The sequence below is a fragment of the Mercurialis annua genome, linkage group LG6 (genome assembly GCF_937616625.2).
Source record: "Mercurialis annua linkage group LG6, ddMerAnnu1.2, whole genome shotgun sequence".
In the NCBI taxonomy this organism is placed as follows: domain Eukaryota; kingdom Viridiplantae; phylum Streptophyta; class Magnoliopsida; order Malpighiales; family Euphorbiaceae; genus Mercurialis; species Mercurialis annua.
The window spans coordinates 29,354,786-29,367,061 of record NC_065575.1 but is presented as its reverse complement, the minus strand read 5'-3'; the positions used below and the strand labels follow the sequence as shown (position 1 = coordinate 29,367,061).

Sequence of the window (12,276 nt, the reverse complement as noted above, 5' to 3'; positions counted from 1 at the left end):
GATGTTTAAAACTTTACGAAACAAACCCAAACGTTTCCCCTTTTTATCGATTTAAGCCAAACATTTAAAAGGTTTCAAAATAAATCCAAACTTTTAAAACGTTTTCCCTATTAGCAATTTGAGCCAAACGTTTACAAACGTTACAAGACAAATCTAAACGTTTAAAACGTTACGAAACCAATCCAAATGTTTAAAACGTTACGAGACAAATCCTAATGTTTCCCCTTTTTAGCGATTTAAGCCAAACGTTTAAATTGTTACAAAACAAATCCTAATGTTTCACCTTTTTAGAGAGTGAAGCCAAACGTTTAAAATGTTACGAAACAAATCCTAATGTTTCACCTTTTTATCGATTTAAGCCAAACTTTTAAAACGTTTCGAAACAAATTCAAACGTTTCACTTTTTAGCGATTTAAGCCAAACGTTTAAATCGTTACAAAACCAATCGAAACGTTTAAAACGTTACGAAACAAATTCTAACATGTCACCTTTTTACCGATTTAAGCCAAACGTTTAAAACCTTACGAAACAAATCCTAACGTTTCACCTTTTTAGCGATTTAAGTCAAATGTTTAAAACTTTAGGAAACAAACCCAAACGTTTCCCCTTTTTATCGATTTAAGCCCAACATTTAAAACGTTTCGAAACAAATCCAAACTTTTAAAACGTTTTCCCTATTAGCGATTTGAGCCAAACGTTTACAAACGTTACGAGAAAAATCTGAAAGTTTAAAACGTTACGAAACCAATCCAAATGTTTAAAACGTTACGAAACAAATCCTAACGTTTCCCCTTTTTAGCTATTTAAGCCAAACGTTTAAAACGTTACAAAACAAATCCTAATGTTTCACCTTTTTAGCGAGTGAAGCCAAACGTTTAAAACGTTATGAAACAAATCCTAATGTTTCACCTTTTTATCGATTCAAGCCAAACTTTTAAAACGTTTCGAAACAAATCCAAACGTTTCACTTTTTAGCGATTAAGCCAAACGTTTAAATCATTACAAAACCAATCGAAACATTTAAAACGTTACGAAACAAATCCTAACGTGTCACCTTTTTACCGATTTAAGCCAAACGTTTAAAACCTTACGAAACAAATCCTAACATTTCCCCTTTTTAGCGATTTAAGACAAACGTTTCACCTTTTTAGCAATTTAAGCGAAACCTATAAAACGTTACGATACAAATCCAAACGTTTAAAACGATACGAAATAAATATTAACGTTTCACCTTTTTAGCGATTTAAGCCAAACGTTTAAAACGTTACAAAACAAATCGAAACGTTTTACTTTTTTAGCGATTTAAACAAAACGTTTAAAATATTACGAAACAAATCCTAACGTTTAGAACGTTAAGAAACAAATCGCAATGTTTCACCTTTTACCAATTTAAGCCAAACGTTTAAAACATTACAAAACAAATCCAAACGTTTCCCCTTTTTAGCGATTTAAGCCAAACGTTTAAACAGTTACCAAACATGTACTAACGTTTTCCCTTTTTAGCGAATTTAGCCAAACGTTTCACCTTTTTACGGAAATCAAATAAACATTTAAACCTGTAGAAAAACTGCTCGGGAGCAACCGAAACCTAAGTCTAGCAATTTATAATACAGTTCTAATATAAATAACTTAAGTATCTGAAATATTCCACAGCATGCCTTAAATATAATAATAAAATATTCCAGTGTAAACATGCTAATAATAAATAATCGGTCTAAACAATAATCCCAATGCAATAACAAATGTAATATATAAACTAGTTCTACTGCGGTCTAAGAGTTTGAAAACAGAAACTAGTTTAATAACATAAAAACCTCCGAGGAATCAAAAGAATCGGAGTGGACCAGCTTTCAAATCATAAACCTGGAAAATTTGGGAAAACAACGGGGTCAGATATACTGAGATGAGTTCGCAATACTATTTACATTTATTAAGTTTAAAACCCTTAAATCAAAACATTTTATACTAATATAGTATGATTATGGAAAGCAGTATTGAAATAATCCCAGCGTAAGTATGACATAGCATACTGATAAACCCAGAGTGGACGGGAACATATCCTCGTCATATACCAGCGTAAGCAAGACATTTGTCTGCCGATCCCAGAGTACTTACCGGTGCACACAGTCTCGATACAAGCCTATCGAGTAGCTCGTTTCAATCCAGATCCATAATTGCTTAAAACAGTTCAAAAGCATTTATAATACTAAAATAAATTGCGGTACTTAATAAAGCGGTAAATAGCACTACAAACTCACTGCTTGCTATCCACGTGAATCTTGCAAACAGCTAACCCTGCGTAGACTCCGAAGCACGAGCAGTCGACGGGTCTAAAACAATATATAAGTTAAAATCCGAACATCCCCTAACTCTAAGATTACTAAACACCACATAGGACTAGTATCTTAACACAACCAAAGAACAACATTCAAAACACAGTAAGCCCAAAGCCAAAGTACATTACATATCCAACTAATACAATAACTAGTTAAGCTTAGGTGAGTTCTCGTTTTAAAAAAAATCCAGAGTAATATAATTCAAACACCTTTCGATATCCAAGAAATCCCAGAGTAACGTGTTAGCCATATATCAACTATATGCTTAACACAACATGTCGGGCGACACAAGTCTAACCCGACCCAGCCAGAGTAAAATCCAAAGTTAAATCCTTTAAAACCAAACCAATGTATTTGAAAATAAAGAACTCACTATAAGCTTAACCCAACACAAGTCAAAGCCATAACAACAAAATACAACAATATTGCCAACACTTGGCCACTTTCACCCGGAGTTCATACATCTCAAATAAAACACCTTAAGTGTAACTAAACATGATTTCAATCATTTTAAATTAACTAAACTCAAATATGAAGTATATATTTAAAATAGCCTTAAAATCCTGTAAGAATATCCACAACTCAAATGCCAAGACAATCATCGATTATCAAGACAATCCATGGTAAACTAACATCTTTTATAAGTTCAAATCATTGTCAAAATATATTTTCCAGCCTTTAATAACTTGGTTTAAATCAAAATTAAGCCAAAGTACTCAAATAATCAAGTATGACAATTTTGCCGAAAATTGCCTAAACTAGCCAAACGATTAAAAACCAACAATCGATGAAACAATGTATGTTACTACTGATTTAAAACCTTTAAAACATCACTTAGAATATATTATATCAGTAGGTATAGAATTTGAAAACCATATTGTATTCATAACGTTCAATTTCCTTAAAATCGCCATTTTCGCAAATCGTAGAATATTTACAAACCAACCAATTTCGATTCTCATTTACAAATAAAAAATTTTTATATCAGTCAATCAATTTGGATTCAACCATTTAAATAATTCATTAAACGAATCCAATTCGCACAAGTCTAGAAATCGCCTAATCATTGTTTAATTACACCAATTCGTTATTGAATCATGCCAAACTCTTTCCAACACTTATAACATCAGATTATATATGTATAACCCATCATTTAATCATATAAGATCAGTAGCTTAAACATAGCATACCAATAACAACAATTCAATCCATCAAAATCCTATATTATGCATTTCTAGGCAAAATCACACAACAACGAATCTATAAATCAATTCGGAGTAAAAACATTACCTAAGAATGATGAACAAGATTATAATTGATGTATTAACCCAAGGTTCAAAGGGCTGGACCGAAATCAATTGGATCCACAAGCCACCAGCGAAGAACACAACGTAGAAATCGCGTAGATCTTGCGAGTATGATGAAAAATCAAGTTCTTAGCGTAATGAATCGCATCCGGGCTTGTTAGAACAAAGGAAATGTGTATTTTATATAAAAATATTCGTTTTAGGGTTTGTGAAAAAGAAAATGGGGCTGCTCACATGAAAATAAGGGTCTATTTAAAGACTTATGTGGGCTTTACATGGGCTTTGATAAAAGTCACGGTTTAATTATCATTTTGCGAGTTGGAAGCATTCAAAAAACGTGAAAATTTAACACATGCTAGAATATACTCTTATGAACAACAAATCAAAAAATGGGCCTGATCCGATATTTCAATTGGGAGATATCAACGTTTTACTAAAACAGGGCAGTTCTGGAAAACATGCGAATGCTGTTTTGATATATACCCGAAAATAAATCGAATCAACATCAAACACATACGAGATCATGGGACACATATAAGACACTCAAAAAGAAACAACCAAGGTATCACAAGTGTTACTTCTAACATATAATTATTCAGAATCAAGTTCGAAACATAATAAGAAAAATGTTGAAATGCAAAATAACAACGAATGCAAGAAAACAACCAATTTGTAACGGATAACCAAACTGACAAATCATGTTTGAAAACACGAGGTATTACATTCTCTCCAACTTAAAAAAAATTCGTCCTCGAATTTAACACAAAGCATACAACACTATATACGCGCACAAAGCAACCAAAGTAGAACATATAACACAAATCCAAAGTACTAAATTAGCATCGAACATTCGAAGCAACGCTAAATCCAACGTACCTCAAGGAATGAAAGATAAAAATTCCACATAATGGACTCCGTCTCCTAAGTATACTCCCCAACTATATAACCGAATAAAACTGAAACCATAGGCATACCTCCACTCATCAACCTACGCACTTGCACAACCACAACTCGATACGTTGTACCTCGAATGATAACTCAAATCACCACTAACATAAAACAACAACTCAAATTTTTACACCAAGTATGCGCAAAATTATAAATTCGACAGTTCAATGCTCCAACTATTACTTGATTAAACAAAATATAAACCTCCAAGATTATTCAACTATAAACATTTAACATGCTCACAAGGAAGGTTACTAAACTCGTTCGAGCTCTAACAGCTATCAAGACAACCTTGAGAAGGTTTAAGGACAAGCCTGAAACTCAAATTGCAGTTCTTACAATACCAAAATCTAACACTTCAAATGAAAACCTCGAAATCCCCATTAATAACATCATGCAATCCTTGCCACCTACTTAACATCTCTACACCTAATATCCCATATCAAATATATAAATAATCTTGTTATATCAGACGAACGGTCTAATCCAAAATTTACTAGATAAGGTTCTCGCTAATATAAATCAGCCAACTTTAAAACATTATGAAAATCGAGTTGTACACACGACAAGGACTAAGCTCGACAAGACCATCAACCTTAATGAATCAATAAACACGTACTCACCTACCGACATTCCAAAGAATATATCACTTTAACCTATGATAACGAAATCTCCAAGTTACATACAAACCGACTCATTCAGAATGATTCTTCCACTCATACCATAAGAAAGCATACAACCCGAAGTTACCTAAGGTGATTAAATACCAATATACATACCGATTTTGTTTCACAGACTAAATCTATGCCGCACATAAAAGGTTAAACAACCTAACAAAATGATATCAAATTTTCAACAACAAAAATTCACAATCAATAGTATCGATCTACCAACCTTTATTGTCGAAACCTACTCATCACGATTCTCGAATCAGCTAACTCATAAATCTGAACCAAATGAAATTCTCAAAATTGTTTCACCAAATATAATTGTAAACTTGCTAACAAGAGATCACCTAAATCACATTCACCAGTAATTGGGTCATTGGTTATGCTCAAAACCAAACTTATAGGGAAATAATTCAAATTACAACACATTAGAACTTCCCTCTTCTCTTTAAAAGACATTAATATCTTATAACTCCTTTTATATTTAAAACCAAAATACTTTTACTGTTGGAAAACTCCAGTTTTGAGAACACATTAAAATTTTCAAAATATTCGTATTTGAATTTACAGTTACACCTTACTTTCAAATAAGTTTTCAAATCTATAAACCCGTTCAACTAACAAAATTTTTATTCTCTTTAATTCAAACTTGATAAAATTTTATCCTTTGTCAAAATGGGAAAATAAATTTATATTGAAAATATCATCGCTCGCACAATATTCTATTTGAGTATACCAAAATGTTTAAACAAAATCGAACATGTAAAAACCAAACTTCTATTAAAATCACAATATATACACACACGTGGAGCATAACCAAATCTCCTAATCCAACAACTCTCAAATCACAACTCGGAAGTTAGCACGTAAACCTTCCAATCTGACCTCAAAATCCTATCATACTTATTACAACAATAACTCGAGTGCAACCTTATATCCAATACTGCTTACTACGAAACACAAAATTATGATACTACAGACCAATAAATCATAATGTAATCGTTCTCAATTCAGCACCATCATCACAGAGTATTTGTCTAGCTACCTTTCGGTAAAATTTCAAAACATTTAAAATTCATCAACTTTATAAATACATTTATCCTAAGGTGACTCGAGAGTTCATTTTAAAATATTTTTTTCAAAAACACTTTATTGCCAAAATCTACTTTACATAATTGTGCGCCAGGATGATGACACCTCTCATCCCCAAAGAGTTGCATCCAACTCTAATCTTTTCAATGCATATGATGCATGTACTATTATGCATGGACCAATTATTTATTTTCTTTTTATTTATTGAACATACTCTATGCTCAATGCAATTCCCTATTCGTGACATACAAAAATGCATGTTCATGGTATGTCTGGGCACAATTACGTGATAAAAACATTTCAAATACTCTAACAAATATTCATCTGAAATCAATTACTCGATAAAACATTTGCTAGACATTACCCTCTGTGAGATGTGCACTCGATAGCCTCAAAATATTTCTCAAACCCCATTCTTGCAATTCACTAATCATACAATACTATCATCACAATTCAAACCGATAACTACTATAAAATCTCCTATAAGACAATAAACTCCCAATAAGCTTAAACTTAACTCAAGGGAAAACAATACATCACATTCATTTTTACAAAACAAACCACCAATTCCCGCTTCGCATCATCCAATCTTGACGAAAAACACCAGTGTATAATACACCAATCTATCTCTTCGAATAAGAATTTCCAACCTTCTTGTTCAGGATAATCAAAAACCACCAAGGAAACGTTTTCTTCATCTTACTCATATCAAAATCCTAAGACTTCTATCCACAAAACAACACACTAAATCCAGCGTAATCCGAAACTGAAACTAAAGCAATACAGGGTCTAAACGAAGGTCCTACTCACAATTAAAAACCAACATTGAGGTTAAGCCAAACAAACACCTGATAGCAACGACCTCATGTGCTATCCGCACAATGAGACAAACAAGATAAAACAACTAACATAGAAAATTTAGCCAATATATGAAGCCTACTAACACGAAACAACACAAAAAAGATGTGATTTCCACCTAATCATAAATCACCCAAGCATGCCTTAACCCGTATGTAACTCAAACATCTTGCCATATAACAAATCATAAACATTGTAGGCAACTAACATGCTATCAAAAGAAACGAGCATGCAACATCCAATTGATCATTATATATCTACTGACATGGTATACAAAACCCATATAACCTAATCAGATCTCAAATCTTAAAATAAAACATGCCATAGCATACTCAGAATCGTAAAAAAAATATCAACATGTAATAAATCATCGATCAAGAGTACGTATTAAAATTCATTCTGAAATATAAAATCACCCACAAAAGGTTTCAAGTCTAACTGAGCCCCACGATTTAAAACAAATTGATTTCCGGAAAACTTCCTTCTATAAACCAATCAATTAAAATTTCCAGTGTATCTTAATCCATAAAATTATCGAGTTAGCCGAGTCATTACAACTACCAAGCTCAACTTCCAAATTTGGGTGACCCAAGTCAAACCCAAAATAACCTTTTATAAAACGTATCCAAAACAATTGTAAATCCGGAAAACATTTTAATAAAAACACAATCTTTTCAAAATAAGAGATCAAGCAACCCAAGTATAAAAAATCATCCCAAAAAATTTAAGTGAGAAAATCTTTGATCTCAAACAATCATTCTGTAAGCACCTAAGCAAGCCAAACATAATTACCAAACATATGACCAAACGACGCTTCAAACTTCGACATACCACAACATGGTAAAATAACAGCCAAAAATATTAAATTTTCAATACGGTGAGAAAATCTCATAAATAATATTATTTTGTAAACAACCGTTTGTCAACACCAAGTCAAACGTAAGATTCTTAGATACGAAAAATTATTTTTACTTGAAAAGTAATTAAAAATCACACACATATGTTATTAAAACCAGACTTCTCTTCCGATTCTCGTGTCAAAACACAAATCAAATCAAAATAATTTTCTCAATAAAACCATAAAACCAACGCGTCACCAAACAACGTGTATCCACAACACATGCTTAAAGATTTATCACAAAATCCTTTAAAACCCACATAAGGCCAACGCCTAACGTATCATAGTACGTGCCAACCTATTTAGCACCCAACAAACACATCCAGAACAAATGTACTCACCAACGAGGTGAAAGCAACCCAAATATAATCAAAATCATCCAAGCCGTAAAAGCCAACAACTAATCACTCAAAGTAAACATCATATATGGCACAACAGCCAACAAAGCATCACCCAAAGTAAACACCATATAAGGCACAACAGCCAACCAAAAATCACCCAAAGTATATCTCATATATGGCACAACAGCCAACAAATCACCCAATGTATAAGCAATAAACATTCTAAAGTAAAGCATCAGTAAGACATAAGACTGACACTCGACATTCCTATAGATGAAGGTAGGAAGTTTTGAAAACAAAAGATGACGTTTCAAAAGACAAGACTTGAATCCTAATTCCGCAGTAGATCCTATGACACAATAATAATACTTAACATGCCTTAAAACGATAAACACATAACATGCAAAAATTTGGCCTTAGTTCGAAACTAAAGCTCTGATACCAACTTTGTCACGACCCAATTTCATGAATCGTGACTGGCGCTAGGGTATGGGTATGGTTGTACCAAAACCCGTAGCAAGCCTTACGGAAATCAAATAAACATTTAAACCTGCAGAAAAACTGCTCGGGGGCAACCGAGACTCCAACCTAAGTCTAGCAATTTATAATACAGTTCTAATATAAATAACTTAAGTATCTGAAATATTCCACAACATGCCTTAAATATAATAATAAAATATTCCAGTGTAAACATGCTAATAATAAATAATCGGTCTAAACAATAATCCCAATGCAATAACAAATGTAATATATAAACTAGTTCTACTGCGGTCTAAGAGTTTGAAAACAGAAACTAGTTTAATAACATAAAAACCTCCGAGGAATCAAAAGAATTGGAGTGGACCAGCTTTCAAATCATAAACCTGGAAAATTTGGGAAAACAACGGGGTCAGATATACTGAGATGAGTTCGCAATACTCTTTACATTTATTAAGTTTAAAACCCTTAAATCAAAACATTTTATACTAATATAGTATGATTATGGAAAGAAGTATTGAAATGATCCCAGCGTAAGTATGACATAGCATACTGATAAACCCAGAGTGGACGGGAACATATCCTCGTCATATACCAGCGTAAGCAAGACATTTGTCTGCCGATCCCAGAGTACTTACCGGTGCACACAGTCTCGATACAAGCCTATCGAGTAGCTCGTTTCAATCCAGATCCATAATTGCTTAAAACAGTTCAAAAGCATTTATAATACTAAAATAAATTGCGGTACTTAATAAAGCGGTAAATAGCACTACAACCTCACTGCTTGCTATCCACGTGAATCTTGGCAAACAGCTAACCCTGCGTAGACTCCGAAGCACGAGCAGTCGACGGGTCTAAAACAATATATAAGTTAAAATCCGAATATCCCCTAACTCTAAGATTACTAAACACCACATAGGACTAGTATCTTAACACAACCAAAGAACAACATTCAAAACACAGTAAGCCCAAAGCCAAAGTACATTACATATCCAACTAATACAATAACTAGTTAAGCTTAGGTGAGTTCTCGTTTTAAAAACAATCCAGAGTAATATAATTCAAACACCTTTCGATATCCAAGATATCCCAGAGTAACGTGTTAGCCATATATAACCTATATGCTTAACACAACATGTCGGGCGACACAAGTCTAACCCGACCCAGCCATAGTAAAATCCAAAGTTAAATCCTTTAAAACCAAACCAATGTATTTGAAAATAAAGAACTCACTATAAGCTTAATCCAACACAAGTCAAAGCCATAACAACAAAATACAACAATATTGCCAACACTTGGCCACTTTCACCCGGAGTTCATACATCTCAAATAAAACACCTTATGTGTAACTAAACATGATTTCAATCATTTTAAATTAACTAAACTCAAATATGAAGTATATATTTAAAATAGCCTTAAAATCCTGTAAGAATATCCACAACTCAAATGCCAAGACAATCATCGATTATCAAGACAATCCATGGTAAACTAACATCTTTTATAAGTTTAAATCATTGTCAAAATATATTTTCCAGACTTTAATAACTTGGTTTAAATCAAAATTAAGCCAAAGTACTCAAATAATCAAGTATAACAATTTTGCCGAAAATTGCCTAAACTAGCCAAACGATTAAAAACCAACAATCGATGAAACAATGTATGTTACTACTGATTTAAAACCTTTAACACATCACTTAGAATATAATATATCAGTAGGTATAGAATTTGAAAACCATATTGTATTCGTAACATTCAATTTCCTTAAAATCGCCATTTTCGCAAATCGTAGAATTTTTACAAACCAACCAATTTCGATTCTCATTTACAAATAAAAACTTTTTATATCAGTAGCTATTGATATAAGAACACATAATAATCAATCAATTTGGATTCAACCATTTAAATAATTCATTAAACGAATCCAATTCGCACAAGTCTAGAAATCGCCTAATCATTGTTTAATTACACCAATTCGTTATTGAATCATGCCAAACTCTTTCCAAAACTTATAACATCAGATTATATATGTATAACCCATTATTTAATCATATAAGATCAGTAGCTTAAACATAGCATACCAATAACAACAATTCAATCCATCAAAATCCTATATTATGCATTTCTAGGCAAAATCACACAACAACGAATCTATAAATCAATTCGGAGTAAAAACATTACCTAAGAATGATGAACAAGATTATAATTGATGTATTAACCCAAGGTTCAAAGGGCTGGACCGAAATCAATTGGATCCACAAGCCACCAGCGAAGAACACAACGTAGAAATCGCGTAGATCTTGCGAGTATGATGAAAAATCAAGTTCTTAGCGCAATGAATCGCATCCGGGCTTGTTAGAACAAAGGAAATGTTTATTTTATATAAAAATATTCGTTTTAGGGTTTGTGAAAAAGAAAATGGGGCTGCTCACATGAAAATAAGTGTCTATTTATAGACTTATGTGGGCTTTACATGGGCTTTGATAAAAGTCACGGTTTAATTATCATTTTGAGAGTTGGAAGCATCCAAAAAACGTGAAAATTTAACACATGCTAGAATATACTCTTATGAACAACAAATCAAAAAATGGGCCTGATCCGATATTTCAATTGGGAGATATCAACGTTTTACTAAAACAGGGCAGTTCTGGAAAACATGCGAATGCTGTTTTGATATATACCCGAAAATAAATCGAATCAACATCAAACACATACGAGATCATGGGACACATATAAGACACTCAAAAAGACACAACCAAGGTATCACAAGTCTTTGAAACATCATTTTTTAATTTTAAATTTTCTGCCTACACCGATAGGGATGTGTCGAGTCAGTCATTTTTATATCTTGATTTGATGTTAATATTTTTGCTGTTGATGCCGTTTCACTTGAATGATTTTATTTTCTTTGATTCCTTGGGAAATCTTATTTCGGTAAATTGCTTTAATTTCATGCTTGGGCATGATGTTATTTTTTCTTATCATGTTGATGATGCGTTTTACTGGGTGATATTATTCTGGCTTTTATGCCTCTTATAAAATTTTTGACATTGAATTATTTTGTGAGTACTTCTGGCTTTGGCCGAGAGCTTTGATTTTAAAAATGATATTTTATCATACTTTGACATTGTTTTGGGTTTAAATGATTTTTGACCGAAATTTATCACGTTTTGTGGATTATGTTGATGACCACGGATTGGTTTTAAAAGTACCTTAATGAAATTATTTTTGCCTAACTGTTGTTTTGACGCAAAAATGTCAAATGGGTAATCTAGACACGACACCCTAAAATATTATTTTCACTATCTTGCCAGTAAAATGAAATTCATGTATTTCAAATTTTACATTTGACTA

The 12,276-nt window shown here is 32.6% G+C and overlaps 1 long non-coding RNA gene across 1 annotated transcript; it reads right to left on the bottom strand.

Moving 5' to 3' along the window:
• Positions 1–9,180: 9,180 nt before the first annotated feature.
• On the bottom strand, positions 9,181–11,260 carry LOC130015724 (uncharacterized). Its single transcript, XR_008791057.1, has 3 exons — positions 11,104–11,260; positions 9,707–9,779; positions 9,181–9,311 (listed from the first exon to the last, which is right to left on the bottom strand). It is a non-coding gene; the product is annotated as an uncharacterized LOC130015724 (long non-coding RNA).
• Between the last annotated feature and the right edge of the window lie 1,016 nt (positions 11,261–12,276).